The sequence below is a fragment of the Macaca thibetana genome, chromosome 1, assembly GCF_024542745.1.
Source record: "Macaca thibetana thibetana isolate TM-01 chromosome 1, ASM2454274v1, whole genome shotgun sequence".
NCBI classification, from domain to species: Eukaryota; Metazoa; Chordata; class Mammalia; order Primates; family Cercopithecidae; genus Macaca; species Macaca thibetana.
This window is the reverse complement of record NC_065578.1, coordinates 215512434-215536872: the sequence shown is the minus strand read 5'-3', so window position 1 is coordinate 215536872 and position 24439 is coordinate 215512434. Positions and strand designations below refer to the sequence as shown.

The following is a 24439-nucleotide window of genomic DNA, read 5'->3' as shown; positions in this document are numbered from 1 at the left end:
TTTGTTTTTAAACTGTCTTAAAATACAAGCAAAGGAAAAAGTGATCCACAGATTCAAAGAAAGAAGGAGATGTGGTTAACACCGAAGCTGCTTTTTTGTGGGAGCACTTACAAGTCTAAAATAAGAATCTTAAGTGCCATTTGCCTGGAAAAGAGCGTAGCAGGAGACAGATGTTTCTCTCATTATTTTTGTTCAGAGGCACCACTGCTGCTACGACATGTCACCATCCGAGAGGGCCACCAGCAAAGGGAAGGACGGCTGTGCCTTATTTACCCTGTGACTTCCAGCAGGGCCCAGGAAAAACAATTGTAGCTTACAGTTTTTAAAAAAATTTAGAAGCCATGGCTTTCAGAATAAAGATATTGAGCAATCATCTGTTTCTAATGTCATGAGACAGATCTCACTTTCCTTTCTTCCCAACTAGTATCTTCTGTTTTTCTTGGTGGGGAGGTATTTTTGTAAGATGCTGAAAACGAAGCAGAGAAAATGGGCAAAGTCAAGGTCAGATGCGTATCTCTCCTTTGGTCTATTTTGAATCATACATACCATTTTTTGTATGTTCCAACTAACTCATGGTGGGGCTTTGCTGAACGTTAGGACCTCTGGGCATGGATGATGTTGCCGAGTTTTCTCATTCTGTAACAGCATAAGCATCTTTTACCAGGTTTACTCAAGTCCATCCTAGAGAGCCAGACCTGAGCAGCCCACGCTCCGGGAAATGCTGCATTCTTTCGTGTGTCGGGCAGGATTTCCTGCAAAGGGTCAAGAAAACATTCTTTCCTATTGTCTTGGTTTAAACTGTAGAAAGCCCTTGTGTCCAAATGGAGACCCTGTTAGTCGCTGCTGTGATAACTAAGGGAGATGGACAGGCCACTCTTTGTCACTGTACCCAGCCCCCCGATGGTCACCTTCACAGCAAAAGCAAATGAGGAGACAAGGTGTTTCTGTATCCGTCGCTGGGCTCACCATGCCTCACACCCCTCCCATTCACCCAGTTGGTAAAACAGGAAGAGCACAGCTGGAACCAAATGGAAGGAACAAAATATGAACCAACTCACCGGCAGTGCTGCTTGGTTGATTAGCATTCTTGCTTAACGGCATGTTTATGATCTATCGCTTTATGAATAATAGGAAAGAGTATCAGTGTGTAGAAAAAGTGGAGGAGACGGCCAGAAATGACCCTGTGAATCTTGAAGGGACAGTCTCAACGTCTTGCCTATAAGGGATTAGCAATAGGGAGCCAGCGGATGGATTAATGATCTAGGATATGAGATGCCAGCAACTAACAATGGGAATAACAATAGAAGCAGTGAGCAGGAAATCTTGGCTACGACTCTCAAACTCAACAGATCTGAAGCTCTGCCCACCACAATCTAGAGCTGTATCACAGACATCTCTCAGCTGGAGCTCCCGTATTATTCAGCCACTGTCTTCCCACTCCCTCGATGTACTTGAAGCAGCTTGCGCTACCATGACTCTGCAGGATTTGTCTGTGGCTGTTTAGAGATGAACATCCGCAGTGAATACATCAGAGCTGTTTGCTGGGTCAATCCTTCCCAGAATGGCTCCATTAAGAAGCTACATTTCAAGGGCTTCTTTCCTTATCCCTCAGAACAACCCATTTGCTATGGTCCTGAGTGCATAGCAGAAGTCAATGCCTACCAGAATCCTGAGAATTGAAAAGCCTTCTAAAAAGGCTTCTAAAAAGGCTCAAAATGAAAGTAAGTGATGCAGAAAAATATTCTCTGTAGAGTTGCACGTTGGTTTTTGACAAAAGGTTTGCCTAGCTTCTGGCAAGCATTAATGGTGGTAATATGTCACACAAACAAACAAAAAGGAAAAGCAGCATAGGAAATGGATGTAAGGGTCTTTTCACAGTGTCATAGCAGCTGGGTGTTTCCCAGATTGGAGAGGAAAACAACCCACTGGTCCCATCATCCCTAGTGGGGCCCTGTGACTCTCTTGTCTGACCAATTAATAAAGTCACCAGAAGGCAGCTACGAGGCTAAGGATAGTGTTTCAGATAAATCCCAAAAGTCAGCTCCAGTCTGATGAATCCTCCATTAATACTATTAGGCAGGGGGAAAAAAACACCTTATTTTTTATTATCATGCATAATTTCAGAAATGTTGGTTAAATTAGGCAGTGATGAATTGACAGAGAATAATTCTATGCACACATGTGAACACACACACACATACACACAGAGTGGTGTCTAGGAAAGATGACTAGAATAGAAACTAGATCCCCATCCTCCAACGAGTTCATGGTAAGGTCTCAAGTCTGCGTCTCCACCAGCTTGGCTGAATTGAATAGGTTTAGAAGCATTCAGTTTAATGCATTCTGTTGAAGGCACTGTTACAGATTCTGCTTTTTTCTACCAAGAAGTTACATAAAGGAGCTTGCATTCTCATCACTGAAAACACACACAAAATTTGTAAAATATCACAATCCAGGCAGAATATTAGAAGTGCCAAAAGGTAAAAACAGTATCATTTCATTTACGTAAAGTACAAAATAGTCAAAACTAATCTATGCTATTAGAAGTCAGAGTAGTAACTATTTGGGGAATGGGGTGAATGATTCCAAGTGGCTTCTGGAGTGCTGGTGTTTCTAGAGTAAGAAACAACTAAATCTTGTAGGGACAAAGAGATTAAGGCCCACAAGAAATTCAACCTTGTGAGGAAAAGACAAAAAACTAAATGAATGGGGCAAGGTTTCCTAGGAAATTCATGGGTGAGCCTTGGGAGAACATTATTTTTCTTTGATTTGCCTTTCCGTTACTTTGATCATTGCTTTCATTAAAAATAGTGTTTGATGGCTGAGTGCAGTGGTTCATGCCTATAATCCCAGCAGTTTGGGAGGCCAAGGATCACTTGAGTCCAGGAGCTTGAGAGCACCCTAGCAACATAGGGAGACCCCATCTCTACAAAATTTTTTAAAAATTAGCCAGGTGTGATACTGTGTGCCTGTGGTCCCAGCTACTCAGGAGGTTGGGGTGGGAGGATCGGTTGAGCCCAAGTGAGTTGTGAGCTGTGATTGCAACACTGTATTCCAGCCTGGGCGAAAGAGCAAGACTCTGAAAAAAATAGTGTTTAATATCAATCATGTTATTAAGATATTTTGCTTCAAACGGGTACAAGGGATTCCATTGTACATGGTCAAGTAAGGCAAAAGTAATTATTATTACCACAGTATGGCGCTGAGATTAGTGTCCTACAGATCACAATGAAAGGAAGTATACCCTGACACCTTTTCACATAGGCCCAAGTTCAGTTGGGGGAAATGTCACGGAAAAGAAACAAATGAAAAGTCTTCCGTGTCTTTATTTCTACTTTCACTATTGAACATCATGAGATACAAAAGTCACAGTGTTCGTGTGGGGCCCGGATCCTCCTGGTGAAAGCACAAATCCAGCAAAACTGTCCAGCCTCTCAACAACATCAGGCAAGGTAGTTATTTTTGGCTGGAACCTTACCATAATGCAGTTTCGCTTCAACACAAAACTTTGTTTTCATACATTTCTCAAAGATGCTTATAATATTCCTAAGGAAAAGAATTCACACACAACTGTGGAAACTTTGTCCTGGAAAGTAGTCAAAAGAGATGTAGTTTGGATCAGAGAAGGAATGTTAAAACAGTATTCCTGTCAAATAAAGTCATCTACTTCAGAATCTCCAGCATTTCTTTCTATTATTTGATGAAGGTCATAGAAGAATTGGCTAATAAGCCATTTCCCTTGAAGATAGTTGCTGAAGTCTTTCAACACATCTACCTTTTGGTTTCTGTCCATTAGGTGCACACTGATGCTATCAGAGAATTCCTATGCTGTCAGTCTTTTCTGGAAACCTCAAAGGCCATTGACATCTCCAAAACTATAAAAGAGTTTTGTTGCCAAACACAAGCCTGACTTGGACACAAGATCTTGATTACTTGTTGAGTTTATGAAGCACATGCTATGCTTAGCATCAGTGCACCTGGTTTTACTTCTGCGGTACATAAAGAAACACCACATCCCATCGTGTCTCATTGCTTTTGACGTTGGCATGTGCTCACCTCTAAGACTTGACTGATGATTTTCAAATTGTGTCCACCACTGCTTCACATCTGATAATTTCAGCAGTGTCAGAGCCTTGACTTACCCATTAGCTATTTAAAAGACTTTTGTCAAGGATGTAAAAGACACTATGACATTCTTCCTTAATCCACATAAGTTCAGCGACTTTCCAAATGGCAAGTCTTGAAGTATTTGGTTTAACCTCAAGCATGAGCTGTTTTGTTGTTGTTTGCTTGTTTGCCTTAAGAAAAAACAAAGGTTCTTTCCTAGAACACAGAAGAGATTATTCACGGGCTTGAGTTACTTAGTGGATAATTCTTTCCATAACATTGATATCGATCTTTCCATTCAAGACCCTACGTCATGATCATGGGAGTCATCACTCTGGAAGAAGACAACGTGAGCAGACAGTTATGTAAATGTTCTAGTTCTAAAGGAAGTGTTCTGTAGCTTGAAGACTCAAGGGTTCTGTAGCTAAACCTTATCAATGTCTTTGAAGGAAAATAACCCATCTGTGGTAGTCAGCCTCTAAAATGGTTCTCTGTCATTCTCACCTCTTTGTATTCAGATCCCCGTGTAGTCCATGCCTACAATAAGTAGTGGCGATCAGTGGAACCAATAGGATACTATAGAAATGATGATGTGTCATTTCTGGATAGGTCATCAAAGACATTTGGGTTCTATATTCATTTATGTTGATTGTTATTGGTGTCCATTTCTAAGTATACTATTTTGTAAAGTTATGCCTCCCCCCTCATTCAGTCAATGTATCTTTTCTGAGCCCTATAGCTCCCAGTGGCATATCTGGCACCCACTCGCAGGAAATCAGTGTACCCAGCAAAGGGATTGGGGAAAACCACGAAGTAGCTGAGCTGCAACGACTCCGCCTAGTGACACAGTATCACGGGAGTTCCCTCTGTCTGCTCTGAGGTTGCCCAATTCTGCCTGACCCCCAGTTAGAGAAGAAATCTGTTTAAAAAGAATCACTGAGATTAAGATTTCGAGTCAGGGCTTTATGTCTACTTTTTGTGTAAAACACGAACAAATTTTGGCTAGGTATGAGGTAAATAATTTTTAATCTTTTTCCTAGACTGCAAGATATTTCAATATATTCAAGCTTTGCATTTTGCTTTCATTAATTAGTGGGGACATCTGCATTAACACAGGATCATTAATTTATGATCTAGTAGATCTTTTCCACCTCTCACTTCGCTGATGAAAGAGAATGAAACAAGAAGGAACTGTTTGATCAAGACTTCTCCCACAGATTCAAAAGATGGCCCTTGAATAACATTAAAGATATTGATTTTGCTGTTGTCTATTTAGTTTGCTGTGAGATAAACATATTAGCCAAAAATGAAGGCATTAAAATTCAGATTTTTGTGTTACTGTCTGCTAAATCATTAACATGAAAGCATATTGTCATACTCTTTAAATTCTAGATAAAACCAAATGTCAGTAATGTCAACCGAAGGTGTACCATTTCTTGAAACTAAAATCACAGCTTCCTCTAAGGGACTGTCAGAAAATATAACTGAAATGATAAATAGTTTTGTTGCACTTACTCATTTAGGCCACATCCTCATCTTTCCATATTCATTTTCTTCTCTGTCTTGGTTTGAGTCTTGGTGAGTTTTCCTGATGCAACACGTTCCAGAGGCAGTCAGAGTCATAATTCCAAACAGAATCCTCAGAAACAAAAAGTAACATGTATACCAAGTAGATTAGTCTCCTGTTGCCGCTGTAACAAATTACCATAAGCTCAGTGGCTTAAAACAACACACATGTATTGTCTTACTGTTCTGCAGTACCGAAGTCTGGCACAGGTCTCACTGGGCTAAAATCATGGAGCCCAGAAGTTTGAGACCAGCATGGGCAACATAGTGAGAGCCCATCTCAAAATAAAAAAATTAAAAAATAAACTAGCTGGGCATAGTGGTGCATACCTGTGGTCCCAGCTACTCAGGAAGCTGAGGTGGGAGGATCACTTGAGCCCAGGAGGTCAAGGCTACAGTGAGCCATGATTGCGTCACTGCACTTCAGCCTAGGTGACAGAATGAGAACCTATCTCAAAAATATAAACAAATTTAAAATTTAAAATAAATAAAACCATGGTTCCCAAAAGGCTCTGATTCTTTCTGGAGGCTTTAGTGGACAGTCCATTTCCCAGCCTTCTCCACTTTCTAGAGGATGCCTGCATTCCTTGACTCATGATTCCTTTCAAAGCCAACAACTGTAAGTTGAGTTCTTCTCATACCACATCACTCTGACCCTTGCTCTGTAATCACACCTCCTCCAGGCTCTTCTTCTGCCTCCCTCTGCCACTTTCAAGAACTTTTGTGATTACATTGGGTCACCTGCATAATCCAGGATCATTCCCCATCTCCAGGCCCTTAATTTAATCACACCTGCAAAGTCCCTTTTGTTGTGTAAAGTAATATATTCACCAGTTCAGAGACTTTGTTTGGGGGTGAAGCATTATTCTGCCTACCACAGTAATTTTTAGGGTGTCTAAAAATAACATTTTTAGGATATGGTGCATTCTCCCTCCTGAAAAATTGTGTTTCTAAGTTATAAGAAGCCCATGAAAAATCAAGAAATTAATCCCATTTACAGTAACTACAAAAAAATTACTTAGGAATAAATTTAACAAACGAGGCGAAAGGCACCTATACTAAAAACTACAAAACATTGATGAAAGAAATTGCACAGGACTCAGATAAATGAAAAGATACCTCATGTTCATGGATTGGAAGAGTAAATGTTGTTAAAATGTCCATACTACCCAAAGTAATCTACAAATTCAATGCAATTTCTATTAAAATACTGATATAGTCCGCTTGTTTGTTCCCTCCAAATCTCATGTTGCAATGTGATCCCCAGTGTTGGAGGTGGGGGCTAGTGGGGGAGTGTTTGGGTCATGGGGCCAAATCTCTCATAAACGGCTAGCTACCCTCCCCACGGTAATGAGTGAGTTCTCTCTACTAGTTCACATGAGAGCTGTAATTTAAAAGAGCCTGGCATCTCTCCTGTTCTTTCTCTCGCCATGTGACTTGCGTATTCCCCTTTTGCCTTCCTTCATGAGCAAAAGCTTTCTGAAGCCTCCACCGGAAACCAAGCAGATGCCAGTGTCATGCTTCCTGCACAGCCTGCAGAATCATAAGCTAATTAAATCTCTTTTCTTTATAAAGTACCCAGCCTAAGGTATTCCTTTGTAACAATGCAACACAGATTGATACAAATGCCAATGAAATTCTTCACAGAAGTATAAAAAACAATCCTAAAATTCCTATGCATTCACAAAAGACCCCTAATGGACAAAGCGATTTTAAGCAAAAAGAACAAAGCTAGAGGTATCGCACTACCTGACTTAAAAGTATACTACAAAAGTATAAAAACTAAAACAATATGGTACTGTCATTTGTTTTTATGGAGGAACAAGAAAAAGAAAACCAAACCAAAACAATATGGTACTAGCATGAAAACAGGTACATCAACCTATGGAATAGAATAGAGGGCCCAGAAATAAATCCATGCATTTATAGCCAACTTATTTTGACAAAGGTGCCAAGAACACACAATGGAGGAAAGAACAGACTTTCAATAAACAGTGTCGGAAAAACTGGATATCCACATGCAGAAGAATGAAACTATACACATTTCTCACTATATACATAAATAAACTCGAAATAGATTAAAGTCTTAAGTGTAAGACTGGAAATGATGAAACTGCTGGAAGAAAACATAGAGAAAAAGCTCCAAGATATTGGTCTGGGCAATGACTTTTTGGATATGACCTCAAAATCACAGGCAGCAAAAACAAACATAGACAAATGGGATGACATCAAACTAAAAAGCTTCTGCACAACAAAGAAAACAGCAGAGTGAAGAGATAACCTACAGAATGGGAGAAAATACCAAACTATACATCTGATAAGGGATTAATAATCAAAATATATAAGAAACTCAAACAATGCAATAGCAAGAAAACAAATAACCTGATCTAAAAAATGGACAAAAGACCTGAATACACATTTCTTAAAAGAAGACATACAAATAGCGAACAAGTATGTGAAAAAAATACTCAATATTACTAATCATCAGGGAATGCAAATTAAAACAACAATGTGATATCAATTCAGTCTTGTTAGGATGTCTATTATACAAAAGACAAAAGATAACAAGTGTTGATGAGGATGCGGAGAAGACGGAACACTCATACACTGTTAGTGGGAATATAAATCAGTACAGCCATTATGGAAAACAGCATAGAGGTGCCTGAAAACATTAAAAATAGAATTACCATATGATCCAGCAATCCCACTACAGGTTATCTAACCAAAGGAAATGAAATCAGTATGTTGAAGAGATATCTGCACTTTCATGCAGCACTATTCACAATAGCCAATATATGGAATCAACCTAAGTGTCCATCAATGGATGAATGGATAAAGACAATGTGGTATCTATACATAATGGAATACTCTTCAGTCATAAAAAATAGAATGAAATCCTGTCACTTGTGACAACATGGATGAATCTAGAAGATATGTTAAGTAAAATAAGCTAGGCACAGAAAGACGAATAAGACAAATACTGTATGACCTCACTCTTATATGGAATCTAAAAATGTTGATCTCAGTAGAGAGTAGAATGGTGGTTACTAGAGACTTGGGTAGTTGAGGGGAAGAAGGCAGGTAGAGATGTGGATTAAGGCATGCATACTTACAGTTAGACAGGAGGAACAAGTGCAAGAGATCTATTGTACAGCATGGTGACTGTAGTTAATGACGATATATTGCTTTCTTGAAAACTAAGAGAGTGAATAGTGTTCTCACACAAAAATACCTACGTGAGGTAATGCATTTGTTAGTTAGCTGTATTTAGCTATAGCTATCCCACCATGTATACATACTTCAAAACGTCATGTTGTATGTAATAAATACATACAATTTTATGTCTATTTAAGTAAAATATATACATTTTTTAAAGAGTGGAAGAATAAAAAAGAAGCAAATGAATCTCCCCAGGTCTGCATCCACTAAAGTATCACACAGACAGACCATGGCAGCCAACAGCAGGGGTCTGTGCTTTCTTCGCAACAAACTTCCTGATGATCTGAGCATACAAAGATCAGGGAACACACGGTCCATGAAGCAGCCCTATCTAGAGAGGGAGCTTGCATCTCCCAGTGCTATTGTTGCTACTGTTTTTAAGGTTCCATGGAGTTATCAAGCATTAGTCCCGTAAGTGTTGCTGTTATATTTAAGAATTATTAGAATTCAAAACTTAAGAATTATTAGAATTAATTTTTAACTATAAAAATTAATAGTATTTGAGCCATAGGGAAGAAATGAACATCTTAAATTTGTTACACATGAAAGAAATAAGGAGGACAGCCAAGATTTCTTTCCATTTGACATTATTCTTGTCTCTCTCCCCAAGAGGCAGGCATATAATGGATCTACATTTTGGATTACATTAACCATTGGATTACGTTAACCATGTTCTTCCCAACAGTCATTGTTTATAGACCTAAGCAAGCAATACATTTCTTAACTATGCCTTTTTCCTACTAATACTTATGTTTTCCTACTGAAATTCATGTTTTCTTATTTACGAGATATATAAGTGGTATTTATGAAACCAGGATGGTTGCATCACTCTGACCGTATGGTATGGGCTCAGTGATTTCATACATACATGAAATTCACCCAATTTTGATCAGATTAGAAAAAATAAATAAAAATGAAATAGCTGCAATTATAAAGCTATTTAACTGGCCAAAAGTTTCTCTCAAATCTACATTCCACATGTGAATTTAGTACACCTAAAAATGTTACCTGGAATTCCAAAGATGAAATAAGATGAAACAGGGTTCATTTGGACTTCTTACATAGGAGCCAGGGCAAAAGTGAGTAAAGGAAGATTTATTTCTCCACTGGGTAAATGGCACAGATTTCCTTTTGATGGTCAACCCTTTCCAACGCAGAAGGAGCCCTGGTGTTGCAAACTCCACCCTTGATCGTAAACATAGGCAAAGTTACAATAAGGATAAATCTAAGACATGTGCTGCCCACATTTTGCTTCCTATTAAAGCATCTTGGACAAATGAGAAGGGAAGACAGAATATTTTTTCAAATCCTACAGGTGGTTTCAATTACTCTATATGTTTGTGTAATTGCTCAAATGTTACCTACATAATATTGAGAGCAAATAATCTTTTGTAAAGTTTTTAAATCAGCGTTGAATGTTGCCTGCACCCTCTTTAGCATAATCCCTTTTTCTGCATGCAAAAGCTGAAATATGCCGTGTTCCTGTCTTACCCTTTGCCATCCAGTCTCAAGAAGCTGGATCTGACAAGCATAGCATTTTTAAAAAGAAGGGGGGGGTGCAGGCAGGGGACTGCCACCAGCTGTTGCTAATAAAACAACTGCAGCCCCTACATTGGTAGCTTCCTCCTCTAACTTCATATCCCTGTAGTGATGGCAGTAATTGGGCGGGGGGTTAAGGGGGCATTTCTCTCTCAAGGGACACAATACGAATATTAATATTAATGCAATATCTGCTCCTTCAGATGGGAATGGATAAGATGAAATGATTTAAAGGAGGCTTGATCAATCATTCCGTTTCTTGGCAAGAAAATGATGCCTTTGCATTTAAGAAAGAACATCTGGGTAGAATCACAGTGGTTAAAAGAACTGGGTGGTTGGCAACCCAAAATTCACCTTGACAGAGTGAGACTTTCCCTTCACTCTGAGACCTCTGGCTCTGCTGGGGGCAAAAGCAAGACTTTGAAGTTCCTGCCTTGAAAATCCGCTCTTACCTTTTGGCATTTTTCTTTTTTTGTGACCTTGCTCCTCACTGAGAGTCTAGGAAGGCTGCTGGGGTAGCTGGTTGACTTGTCTGATTCTGAGGAAAGGATGGGTGCCCTGAGAACCTCTCTGACTCGGTGACCCTGCATCTGGCCCATGAACCTCTTTCGGTTCCCAGCGTGGTTTGAGAAGTGTCTGCAAACCAGGAGCTTTTTGGAGCGATGTGGACAGTGAGTCAAATCTTTCAGAGTCTGGGAGGGTCAAGAGGTGGCTGCTCACTTATGATCAGGGCACTAGCGAGGCTGCCACACAAAAGGAGCCTGCATATAGCGAATAGATGTGAGTTTCTTAAGACTAAATATTTCAAGGTTTTGCAACTGAAAGCACAAATGAAGTCTTGTGTAGGAGACAAAGATGTGTGGCCTCTGGGAGGGGGTGGGCACACTGTTCCTTCTACTGTTCTCTCTCGGAATAGTGATGTTGCCAGCATGCAGACATTTGTGACCTGCAACCCCCTTGCCAGATGCTAGACGGCCGGTAGTTAACCAGAGAAGCGACCTTTTCAGTGACATCCTTGCCACCTATTCACTCCCCACAGAAAGGCTTTTGAGAGTCGGAGCTGGGGATACAGAGGAAGGTGGGGCTCGTCAGGGCAAAGTCAGCACACAAAACAAATTTGGAGGATTACAGGGAAGGCTAAGGCACTCAACTCCAAGTCAACAGAGGGGGTAAACATTCAAAGAATCTTTCCAACTTAATATGAGTTTTCAGGATCAAAGTTACATCCTAAGAGATATACCCCATTTTCCAGAAGAGCGTTCACCCACACGGAACTCATTCCTTTGTATTTATTTGTAATACCTTAATTGCCCAAACCCCCTAAGACACCCTTTGCTATCCTTAATGTAGTAAGGTTCATCCTAGATCAGAATCCTGGCAGAGCACCCCGGGAATCAACTTATCAGTTATCATCATTCCTAGCACTCTCCTTTTCCATTATTCCCGGCATCTTTCATATGTTATTGCAACATGCGTTCTTGCGAAGTATTGAAAATGTCACTGACATCACCAAGGAGCACTTCTATATGCACATGATGTGACATTCCTTGTTGTTAAAAAAGAATTTTCTTGTTTTCCCCATTAGAATGTAAACTCCATAATGTCACTGAGTCCTCAGTGCCTAGAACTGTGCCTGGCATATAATAGGTGCTCAATACATATCTGTTGACCAAATGAACTAATGAATGAACATAGATCTATTCTCCCCCATCTAAGAGCACAGAGCCTAAAAAGACACTACACAGATGACCAAAAGCAGAAGGCTGACCGTGTTAGGCAGTAGAAAACTGGCCAAGTTTCATTTCATAAGATGATGATTGATTCGATTAGTATTGTTGTTCCATTTTGGGACCACAAGCAGGTGAGATGCTTCAAAGCCCTTCGTGGGAACATGCATCCATACACGTGGTTTCTAAAGAAACACCATTCTACTCTTTAGTACATTATGTTATTGCTATGGAAACAGCGATATTTTAAAGAACACTGGAACTTTCCAAATACAGTATTTATTCTTCTTGTACTAGCAAAATAATGTGTTTCGCCTAAGAACTTGTTAGGTGCCCTGCAGCTAAATATAAAGAGACAGATTCTCATCATGTGTAAGTCTAGGGAAAAATTTGGACCACCAGCTTTTCAAGATACATTTTAAAATAAACTCAGCAAAACTCTAGACATAATTGGGGACTTCAATGAAACACTTAATATGTTAGATTTGTTTTTGAGTTAGAAAAACTATTTATATTTGAACCCCAGAAGCACCCTCTCCAGAATACAAGCTGGCATTGCCTTTGGACTTTTAGACGACCAACTTTCCTTCTTTCTTTTTCCTTACTTCATCCATACCTGCATTAGTGTTGAACTGGCTATGTGGCCCCACCTTTCCTGTACCAATGTCACTTTTTTTTTTTTTTTTTTTTTTTTTTTACGGAATCTCGCTCTGTTGCCAGGCTGAAGTGCAGTGCTGTGATCTCAGCTCACTGCAACCTCCGGCCCCCGGGTTCAAGCAATTCTCCTGCCTCAACCTCCTGAGTAGCTGGGACTACAGGTGCCTGCCACCACGCCCGGCTAATTTTTGGATTTTTAGTAGAGACAGGGTTTCACCATGTTGGCCAGTATGGTCTCGATCTCCTGACCTCGTGATCCGCCCACCTCAGCCTCCCAAAGTGCTGGGATTACAGGCGTGAGCCACCACACCAGGCCCAGATGTTACGTTTTAACCAAGAGGTTATGAGACAAAGCATGAACCCGTACGTAAGCTTTGACAGCAAAAGAGAGAAGGGCGCTAAGTAGGATTGGATGAGCGTTATCAAAGTGCCACTCAATGCTGGTTCACATACATGGAAGTTCAGTATCATTAATAATATCCACTCATACAATTTTGCCTTCTAACTGATCTATTTTTAAAGCAAACCTAGATAGATGCATTTTTAAAATCTGCTGATAAGAAATTAGGAGCCATTTGTTAAGATGTACATTCCCAGCATTGTAGTGATCATAATTTCTCCCCTCCATTATGTGCAAAATTGATAGTGTTTTAATGTTTATTTTTTGTTTCAGTTATTCATGTGCCTCTTCTTCACTAGTGATGGAAAGAACACAGACTTGAAGTCAGCGAGACCGACGTTTGCCTTCCACCTTTGTCATGTGAGAGCTGTTTCCCTGGAGCGAATTTCAACCTCCTTGAGCTTCGTTCAGTTTCCATCTCACAGAGTCACCCCGAGGACTACATGAGAACACATGTGAAGGACCTAAAACAGGTCTCAGTAAACAATGAATTCTCTTCTTTTCCCTGAAATTATAAAATGACCATGGCATATCTTTTTATTTTTGTCAGCCTGTAAAGTACAAGGGTCTTTGAAACTTTCAGCAGTTGGAAGATTTTAGAATCGTGTTTCCATGGACATAGTTCACTTTAACCAAACATTTCTCCTGATAGTAATTTAGCTCAGGTAAAAGATAAACACTCATTTGACGAAATATATTGCTCACATTTTTATAATTTGTAATGGATGTGTCATCTAAGCAAGAGATCAAAGGACTTTGCAAGTAAAAAATACTTGCAATTTGTAAGGATATAGTTAACTATTGTATTTAATTGATAGGTAAACTAACTTGTATATTCTGTCTACCTTCATGAATGGTAAATATGTGGTAAACATACCCCACTCTCCTCTTCTGCAACCTTACCAGCTGTCACAAGTTGACCACAACACCGTTTCCTGTTGATCCTCCAAATTTTCAGTACAGTACTCCAAGCAGCCACCACCAAGCAGGAGTTGGTTTATTAGTTTAAATCTATTTATCTTCCTTGAGTTAGACTATTTTCCAAGTGCTGGCTACATTAAAGATGTATTTACATAATGGAACCCAAAGGTTTATTTGCATACCTCTTTTCTATTGAGTTTTAATATTCAATATAGAATATCCTTGAAAATGTACTTATTCAGCATTTTAAATTGGGCCAGGCACAATTAAATTCCCAATACATTAACCCCCAGAGAGAAATGATTTCCTGAAAATTCTTCCTCTCTCCTATTCAGCGAAAATAATATGCACCCAGTTCCCCAAGAACTCTCTCCACCCCCACACTGGGCCCCATCTTTCTACTTACTGTATTTTACCTTTGCTCCCATCTCCTGCCTACTCCATGACCTGGCTCCATCAAGTTTCTGCCTTCTGTCTCTATCTTTAGTGTTTCCTTCTCCTGATCTTCTCCCACTCAGATTTCATGGGAAATTACCATCCTATCTGGCTCCTCCATCACCAGCACGTGATTCCTGATGTTATCTGGCCCTCAGGAGCCAATTCTACATAACCTCAGTTGGTTCCATTCTCCATCCACTTCATCAGAGCTTCTAAATCTTCTCAGTCTCCACCTCCTGGCTCCTTTGACTCAACAGATGCCAACCTGTCATAGAGAACACAGGTGCGTTAGGTATGGACTGCCTCCACTGTCCTGAGCTCTGCCTGCTCCTCTGCATCTACTTGTATTGACTTGGCCTCAACTTCTTTCTTAACGAGGTCCCTGCCTCCCCTTGGCCCCTGTGTCCCTCATCTTGTCCTGAACACTATGCCATTATTTTCCTACCTCTCGCCTAACACACCTTTGAAATTTTTTCTTGCATGAATTCCCTTGAGCCTAGAAATGAGACCAAGAGAATTCCTCACAAAAATAAACTAGCAAGCAAACAATAACAAAACGGAAAAAAAATAAACAAAAACTAGAACTTAATGCTGCCAAAATGCTTGGAGTTTCACCTAAAAATGTGTGCTTCATCTCACCTCTGTGTGCTTTCCATCTTGCTCCCTCTGCCTGGGGTGAAATTTTACCTATTTCTCTACATCGAAATGTTGCCCACTCTTTTTTTTTTTGACAGGGTCTTGCTCTGTTGCCCAGGCTGCAGTGTAGTGGTGCAATCACAGCTCACTGCAGCCTTGACCTCCTGTGCTCAAGCGATCCTCCTACTTCAGCCTCCCAAAGTGCTGGGATTACAGGCATGAGCCACCACACCTAGTGTCTGCCCACTCTTTAAGACCCAAATCAAATTTATTTTCCCTCCCAACATCCATCCCCAAATGCAAATAGCCACCTGCTTCCCTGGACTTCAGTAGCAACCTATGCCTCTCTTACTGACCTCATCTCTTTTTTCTTCTTTGTATTGTAATTACCCGTACATCTGATCTCATAACTACTGGAAGTTAAATAAGGTCCCCAGAGTGCCCAACACATGATTATAGATAGTAGGTACTTACTTAGCAATGACCACTTTAGAGGGGTGAGAAATCTGATGCACAAAAGCCTTAGCAACATGCCTTAAATCACAAAGCTTGCAAGTGGCAAGGTTGCCACCAATTTTAGTGTTCTTTCAACTCCTTATACACCAAATGTTGCTTCAATCAGATCACAATTACACAATGTTTGTGCTCTGTAGCAAGTTTCTTTGAATATCTGCCTTCTGAAGACTTTTCAGTTTATTTCATGTTGCACACAGTAGGAGCTAAATTATTGTTGGATGAATCAGTAAGTGAACAAGTTTGGGATGGTGATATTCATAAAGCTTAAATTTGTTATAGGTTAAAACCAATCAGAAGTGTTTGGAGAGTGGGCACATCAGGGAGGACAACACCACTCCCCGCCAGCAGCATGCTCATGGGAGCCAAGTGAGCTGTTTGCTGTGCACTCCGGGACTGCTGCCCCTCAGCCCAACCACAAGGTTCCATTCTTTTTTGTTTTGCTACATTTGCATATTTAGGATTTTGACAATTTAACATATTTTTTAAAATTATAACATAAATGCCATTTCCTCTGAAATCTAGCTGTCAAATTCTGATTCTTAAGGTCAAAGATGAAAAAAACATCAGTCATAAGGAAAATTATTAGATGATTTATTTCTGCTCCCAAATTTCACACCCAGGAAGCATCTACCAATGTTGAGCCAGAAGATCAACTCCAGATGATTAAAGAAAACTGCTCAAGGACATTTTATTAGCTGCTTTTCATAAGGTCAGATAGAATATAAATTCCAATATATGCACAGCTGGGGACAACCCTGCTGAAGAGAATTTGGGTGGCTTTGTTGCTTTTTGAGTTATTGATAGTAATTGATGTTCACCTGGATCTAAGTTTTATTCTCTTTGACAATGATAGGATTATGTAAAAATCCTATAGCACCACAGGTATTCTCAGGAGATCAAAGCACAGCCCGTGGGTAATAAGCAGTTTGCAAGTGCTGAGGAATGTACATTTTGTTATTGAATGGGACAATTTGTGATTCTGAACAGGGCCGGTGAAAACATTCACGTGAACCCAGAGGAAGATTCTATTATCCGAAGAATGTAAGAGCTCTATTACACCTTTCACACACACACACACACACACACACACACACACACACACACAAAGAGGTTTAGTAGCAGATAACCACACTCCAACAAGAAAGGGAGACTGTTAGCCCTCAGCAGAAATTTCCAGTAACTGCTTCACCGAAAAGGCTCTAAATAATCACGAAAAGGTAAACTGAAGGATATAAAGGAATGACTGAGCACATTTAGGTGAGGCAACTAATGCCTGGCTGTGTTTGTTTCTTATTCCTCACTGAAAAACAGGAATTGTGTTTCATGTCTGTGAGCAGGAGCTATAGGACTGAATACAGAGATTAAAATACATCATAATTGCTTCAGTCAAATGAGCAGACTTTATATATAAAAAGGACCTGTAAGTATAATTTAGGCAGTTTTGCATGGAAATGAAGTATCAGTTACAACTCCAGTTTCCAACTACCTTATACAAATTGCCTCCCCAAAATGGATATTTTAATCTCTAATTTATTAAAAGATGAAATGTTGGAATGTTGGATAGATTGAAATCATTTGTCAGATCACGAAGTCCTCATAACATTTCTCAGCCTTAATAACACATCTGCTCTTAGAATGTGGTCTCTTGATAATAGCTGTCTGAAAGTGTCTGAATTTAGGGATTATTTGAGACAACAGATTTCCTTCTATTTGGAATTGAATGCGGCATCTGCTCCCTCACCGTTAGCTTTGTGTGATAGTCTCAAGGCATTCATAAAAGGGCAGATCATTTTGAACATTATAAGAGGGAAAAAAGACCTCTGTTGACAATATGAGATTCAGAAAGAGGAATTAAGAAACTTTAAGGGTTGTATTTTATGTTTAAAAATGTTATTCCATAGTCTGTTTTGCAATCTGGAGAGAACATGGTAGCTAGAACTAGAGTAATGCAATCTTCCAAAACCAACAATTTAGAAAAAACTTTCATAGAACGTTAAGTGGAAACTCACAAAATTTTTATCCAATTTGATTCAGTACAACCAACAGAACTCAGTGGAAATGGACAGCCACGATCCTTCCAAAGACCATATGCCAAATTAAGTATCCAACTGCAAGACTAGACTAAACAGAATGAAAAATAATACATAAAAATTACCTTCTCCATTTCACTTCTAAGAGAAAATACTCTAAAAGAGGAAACCATAACAAAACCTTTCTGCAAGTTCAAGGATTAACTACAGATACAAAGAAATGCAGGTCAAGCACTCAAACATCTTTGGAGGAGCTTGACTGGTAAGGAAGAAGCCAGAATCAGGCTTTTTTAATTTTTAAAATTAATTTTTAATTTTGTAATTTTAATTACAAAACTACCATTTATATTTGGGCAGATTCATTTCTAAATGAGTGTGTTGCCCTTTTATTTCCACACGCCCACAAAAATATTCTTTACATTTAGAAAAAAGTGAAAGGATTACATATCCTCATCCTACAGATAGCTTCACAGATGGCATTAATGGATCCATAACAACAATGAGATAACATTTTCGCTTATCAAACCACACTCTTCCATGAATTAGCCCATATTACACGCACATATACAAACATATACACAAATAATACATAGATTAAATATAATGGCATTTTTACTAGAGTAGATCCTCAGATTGTGTAACTGTGTGAGCATGAGTATAATAAAAAAACATGAAAATTGAGCCTTCCTTGAAAAAATACAGCTGTCCTATCACTGACCACATAGGACAACACGTAGGCATTTTGGAACAACCGAAGGTGTTATGAGAAACACCTCCCCAATTGTCTTCTGTTTCTTCAGGGTGTTCTTATTGATCTTTCTGTTTCATTTGACACCACTGACTACCCTCCCTCTGGGAACCTTTTTGCCTTTGGATTTTCTGCAACACTATTATATCTTGGTGCCTCTTGGACAATTCTTCCCTGAATGCAGATTCTTTCCCTCCCCAGAGGAGTTCTCAAAGGGCCGGGGTTGGAGGAAACCATATCTTGTTTAGATATGTGTGGGGCCTTTTCCAGTTGTCCCAGTGAGTGGAGGGGGCTGCTGACATTTAAAGGGTGGAGGAGGTGGGGAAAGGGGATAGGAGCAAGAACTTTAAATGGGATATATGGAACAGTTCCACATGACAAACATGTGTTATGTCAAAACATAAACAGCGCTACCCTCTACTGAGTGGGAAACCAATCCTTGACCTCTCGTCCGTTATTTCCGAGCCTCTACTCTTGAGCTCTTTGCCTCAACAGGGGTCAAATCTCCCCTGTACACACAAGACGCCCAAATGTGGCTCTCCCACCTCTTCCTTCAGTGCTACTCCATGCCCTTCATTCACTTCGGTTACTGCCAAAGATCTCGTGGGTAGTAGAGACTCATCTCCACCCAGAAGGTGGGCAGATGTCTAATATGTTTTGCTTCCTTCTTTCTCCTTTATTGCCATATCGAAATGATTGGGTTCTGCACATTCTTTTTGTCTATAACTTCTTTTGGAAATGTTTATTTTCCATTCCCTTCCCTTCAACCCTTCCTACACGCTGTTGCTACAATCGTCCTTATGGGACACTCCCCACTGTTTTTGGTAATTCACTATGACAAATCTTGCCTATCAGTTCTCATAGGTTGAGACTCAGGTTATGACTGCTCATCTCACTCTTAATGACTTCCACATCTCTTTCCCCATTTCACCTTTTATCTTTTCTTTTCTTTTCTTTCTTTCTCTTTTTTTTTTTTTTTGAGATGGAGTCTTGCTCTGTCTCCCAGGCTGGAGTGCAGTGGTGCGATGCAACCTCTGCCTCCTGGATTCACGCCATTCTCCTGCCTCAGCCTCCTGAGTAGCTGGGATTACAGGTGCCTGCCACCATGCCAAGCTAATTTTTGTATTTTTAGGAGAGACAGGGTTTCACCATGTTGGCCAGGATGGTCTCAAACTCCTGACCTCAAGATCCACCCGCCTTGGCCTCCCAAAGTGCTGGGATTACAGTCGTGAGACACTGCACTTGGCCCACCTTTTATCTTTTAACATCCCCTTACCTGGATCTCTGTCCTAGCCAAGCTTCTCTGCCTGACAGAATTATGTGAGTTTTTCATTCTTCTATCCATACCCTGGTAACTATCTCTAATGCACTAGCCTCCTCTCCTCCATCTCCTCTCCCTCCTCACTTACAGGCTCCATGTGGAGCCATGACAGAGTCTGAGAAAAAAAGGGAAAAACCAGTAATATCAACCCTGTCGTTCTTCAACATTTTGACATGTTGTTCCCTATTGATTTTTTTGTACTAGTTGTGATTTTCAAAACTCTTGTGTTCAAATATGCTTAATTTGACTCCTGAGTTTTTTGGCACCGTTTTAAATTCGGCACCAGATACAAATGCCTCCTTTGCCTCTCCCTCTTCCTAGCCCTGCACAGAAGTGCAGCTCCCTTGCCTCCCACTCTGCTCCTAAACGGCGCCTCTGATGAAGACCTTCAGTGTTGACAGCCCTCTTGATCTGCAGTTTCAGCGCTGATCTAATCCTTGTCTGCTGTCAAGTATACTGTGGGTATACGTTGCCATGGGAGAGTTCTTGTCATCCACAGGGGTAGGGCATTTTGTCCCTCTCTCTACGATCAAGGTTCCCATGCTGTGCTTGCCACAGGGCTAAATATCTCACCCTCCACTCAGTGGGTGCTTAATAAAGAAATCCATATACATCACAGAATACAAGAGCTGGACAGAGACTGAAACCTCAGATAAGATATCAAGATGCAATAATGAGAATGTCGACCTTAAAGAACACAAGAGAAACAGACGGGCCAAAAAACAAAAACAAAAAACAAAAAAACCCCACTCACATGATTTTACTATTATTTTGCTTTAAAAAGTGTCTGTGAATAGGTTAGATGTCACTTGTCAAGAATCCTGGAAGGACAGAAACAGAAAAGTGAAACGGGCATTGGCACTGTTAGTGGGTTACGGTCTCTGGGAGGTGTCTGAGCACCCCCTGGGTCCTGCTGGGCCACAGCGCATTTGTTACGTTACAACTGCCATTCCCAACTGCCGGGGGCACCCTCTCGGTTCAAACAGTCCATCTCTTTCACAGTGAAAAAGAGTCGAAACAGCTCCTCCTACCTCCGCACGAAAACACATGGCTATCAAATAACAAGGTTAAGTATTTCTGAAGCATGTGGCAGAATACATTAGTTTCATCTCACTGGAGAAAGAAGACGTACCATGTTTGAAGACAGGCACATGGGAATCTGAGGGTGGGGCTTTAGGAACTGAACAGGATTTGGTGACACAGTTTTGAAAATGAGTAGAATCAGATATTCGGACTCTTGAACTTCACGCTTTGGAAAGTTCTGTTCTCTGCCCCTCCCCCAACAGCATGTAAATGAGTTCTGATATTCAGAGACTGGGCAGCTGGGAATCTCGGTCAAACCTGCTGCCTTTCTTCTCAGCGTCCTTTATCTCTTTCCTCCTCCCTCACTTTCCGTTCAGCGACTCCCCTCTCCTTTCCCACCCAAATCCCCTTCCTCACACCCAGATACGGATAACAGCCCTAATGGTACCAGAGCAAAAATTCGGTAAGCCTGAGAGCAATAAATGATTCTTTGGTGTGGCTGCCTTTCTCAATAGTTTCAATGTAGGATACTTTTTATGCAGAGCAGACACAGAAATTATACAGGACCTGTTTCAGACTCTTCTAAAATGCAGTCACTTTTCTTAAGATTTGATTATTTTGAACATTAGACAGGTGGCAAAAGAAATACAGGAACAGGAAAAGACGGATTAGTAAACATGAATTCCGTTGCTGTTACTCTGGGACACACTTGGGGTAACTACCCAATTCCAATTGGGTTATTCAAAAGAGGCATTAGATTGTCCAGTTTTTATAAAAGACAGCAGATTTAGGTGAGATTCCTCAGAGCTACACGGGATGTTGGGGGGAAGGCGCTAAGCTGCAAGGGAGGCTCTCCCTGGGTCTCCCCCCCCCCAGAAAGGCATTTCCCCTGAGCTATTAGCTCACTGGGTCTACTGCCATCTGCAGAACTTCTAGCACAAAAAATTTTAATTTACCGAACAAATAATAACTGGTAGCTGGTAAGCATTCTTGTATCATCAATATTTGAAAACCCAAAAAGGAAGACATTTGAAAATCGTTATATATCTGTCCAAACAGTATTTTATGTTTTCTGACCTCTACATGACAACATTTCAAAAGACCAGTGTCAAGTATGGATGTCAGTCTGGCAAGCTCAGATATTATAAGGAAACTTTTATGGAAACATAAATAACATGTATATAGATTGAAAGGAAGGAGGAGCATACAACCCAAGGAGATTACAAGAGTTTCAGGAACATCAAAGAATAACACAAGGGAGTGTATTAGTTTCCTGCTGCTGCTATAACAAACTACCCCCCTACCGTCTGGTGGCTTAAAACAACTGAAACTTATTTGCTCAGAGTTCTGGAGGCCAGAAGTCCAAAAATAAGTATGACTGGGTTGAAATCAAGGTGGCGACAGCTGCCACACTCCCTCCTCAGGCTGCAGGGGTGGACTTGTCCTTTGCCTCTTCTGGTTTTGAGTGGCTACCACTTGTCTTACGGCTGCATGGTCCCAATCTGCCTCCGTGGTCACCTCGCCTCCTCCTCTTCCATCTGTATCAAATCTCCCTCTACCTCCCTCTTAGAAGAACACTTGTGATTACATTTAGGCCCCACCAGGACAATCTCCCCATCTCAAGATTCTTAACCACACGTGCAGAGTCCCTTTTTCCATGTGAAGCAACATTTACAGGTTCCAGGGATTAGGACCTGAGAATTTTGTGGGCGATTATTCTGCATACCAACCGTAGGAGGCTCAGACGCAGGATGACTTACTGGGCCACGTTCACAGAGGGAGGTGATGGACAAAGGAAGGACAGTCTTCTTTCTTAGGGATGAAACAAGTGGAGCTACTTAACTTCCACTTTGCTTCTAGTTTTTCCTAGATGGGGAACAGTCTTCACATTTGAGATGGTTGAACCCATACCCTTGACAGACAGTTAAAGATCAAGTTGAGGTTGGGCGTGGTGGCTCACCCTGTAATCCCAGCACTTTGGGACGCTGAGGTGGGTGGATCACTTGGGGCCAGGAGTTCCAGACCAGGCTGGCCAATACAGTGAGATCCTGTTTCTAATGAAAATACAAAAATTAGCCAGACATGGTGGCAGGTACCTGTAATCCCAGCTACCAGAGAGGCTGAGGTGGGAAGATTGGTTGAACCCAGGAGGCGGAGGTTGCAGTGAGCTGAGTTCGTGCCACTGCACTCCAGCCTGGTGACAGACCAAGACTCTGTCTCAAAAAAAAAAAAAAAAAAAAAAAAAATTATTGAACAGAGATTGTGAATAATGTGAGATCACATCAAGTTTAGAAAGGATCTCTAAAAAGGCTGGAATTTAGGCCCCCAAACCTGTTGTACAAGTATAGTGTAAATATTAATAGAAATATATGTGAAACGAAATAAAAATGAAAACATAAAACTTTGCGCCTACTTCAAGATTAATACAAGTCAGCATTATGCTCTAGCCAAAGGAAGATGTTGTCATTGCTGACTGTTCCAATCATAGAAGTAGAGTGTCCTAATTATGGGAATAATAAAAATTGTGGAAAACATGTTAGAGTGGAGAGAACATGAGTCAAGTCGACCTTGGTGACATGAGCAAATTACTTACAATTTCTAAGGTTTTCTTTACTTACCTATACTACGCATGCCTTCAAGGGTTAGTATGAGGAGTAAAATAAATAAAGAATTAAGGGTCTGGCACCGGGTAAGTTTTAAATAATATGAGTTCACTTCTTCCTTTCTCCTCCTTTCATTTCTACTGTAAAAGGCCAGTAATGGATGAATAGTGAGTTAATTTAATTCTGGTCCCCACATTTTAAGGAATGCAATGGCAAACTACGGGCACAGCCAAGGGAAGCGTGCTAGATCGGTGAAGTGGCTGGAAACTGCATCTCATTGTGATAATAATATCTTACGTTTTCATAACATCTGACAATTTTCAGAGGGTTTGATTCCGCAAAACAATACTACTAGGTAAACAGAAAAGTGTAAAAATGCCATCTTATACATGACTCTATAAATGACCAGAGCAATTAAGTGGCCCACCAAAGGTCACATCGATCATTCGCAGCAACAGGACCCCAAACGCAAGTTTACTGAGCGCTCACCTAGTCATTTCCTCTTTCTTACAAGCAGTGGTGGAGGGATTGGGAAAACATTATTCTGGGGACACCTAAGGGAAGATGTGATAACCGTCTTCATGTGTTAGCAGGATTATCCTGTAGTAAAGGGAACAGACTACTCCCTCCAATGTACAGACCAGGATTCATCGGTGGAAATTACAGTCAGACCAACTTTGGCTCAACTTCAGGGGGAGCTTTGGAACCATTTGTGGTAAGCAGTAATAGACTCAGGGTGACTAGTGAGATATTCAGGAATGCAGAGAAGGGCTGCCTGCATCAGGGTATCAGTTACACTGGCCCGTTCATTTATTCTAATGTTAAACACAGGATTATTGAGCAAAACCCTGTGCTGGGCATTGTGGGAGATGGAACGATCATTAAGATGTTGTTCCCAACCACGCGTCTCGCCTCAGATGCCCCCTACAACTTTAGAAATCATACGAGGGTTTGACATTTTTATTTAAACAGATTTTTAAGACATTTG

The 24439-nt window shown here is 40.5% G+C and overlaps 1 long non-coding RNA gene across 1 annotated transcript; it reads right to left on the bottom strand.

The window, feature by feature from the left end:
* LOC126960728 (uncharacterized) lies at positions 1-21040 on the bottom strand. The gene is made up of 5 exons (XR_007728100.1): positions 20958-21040; positions 14543-14839; positions 5623-5746; positions 547-752; positions 1-466 (listed from the first exon to the last, which is right to left on the bottom strand). It is a non-coding gene; the product is annotated as an uncharacterized LOC126960728 (long non-coding RNA).
* Positions 21041-24439: the final 3399 nt, after the last annotated feature.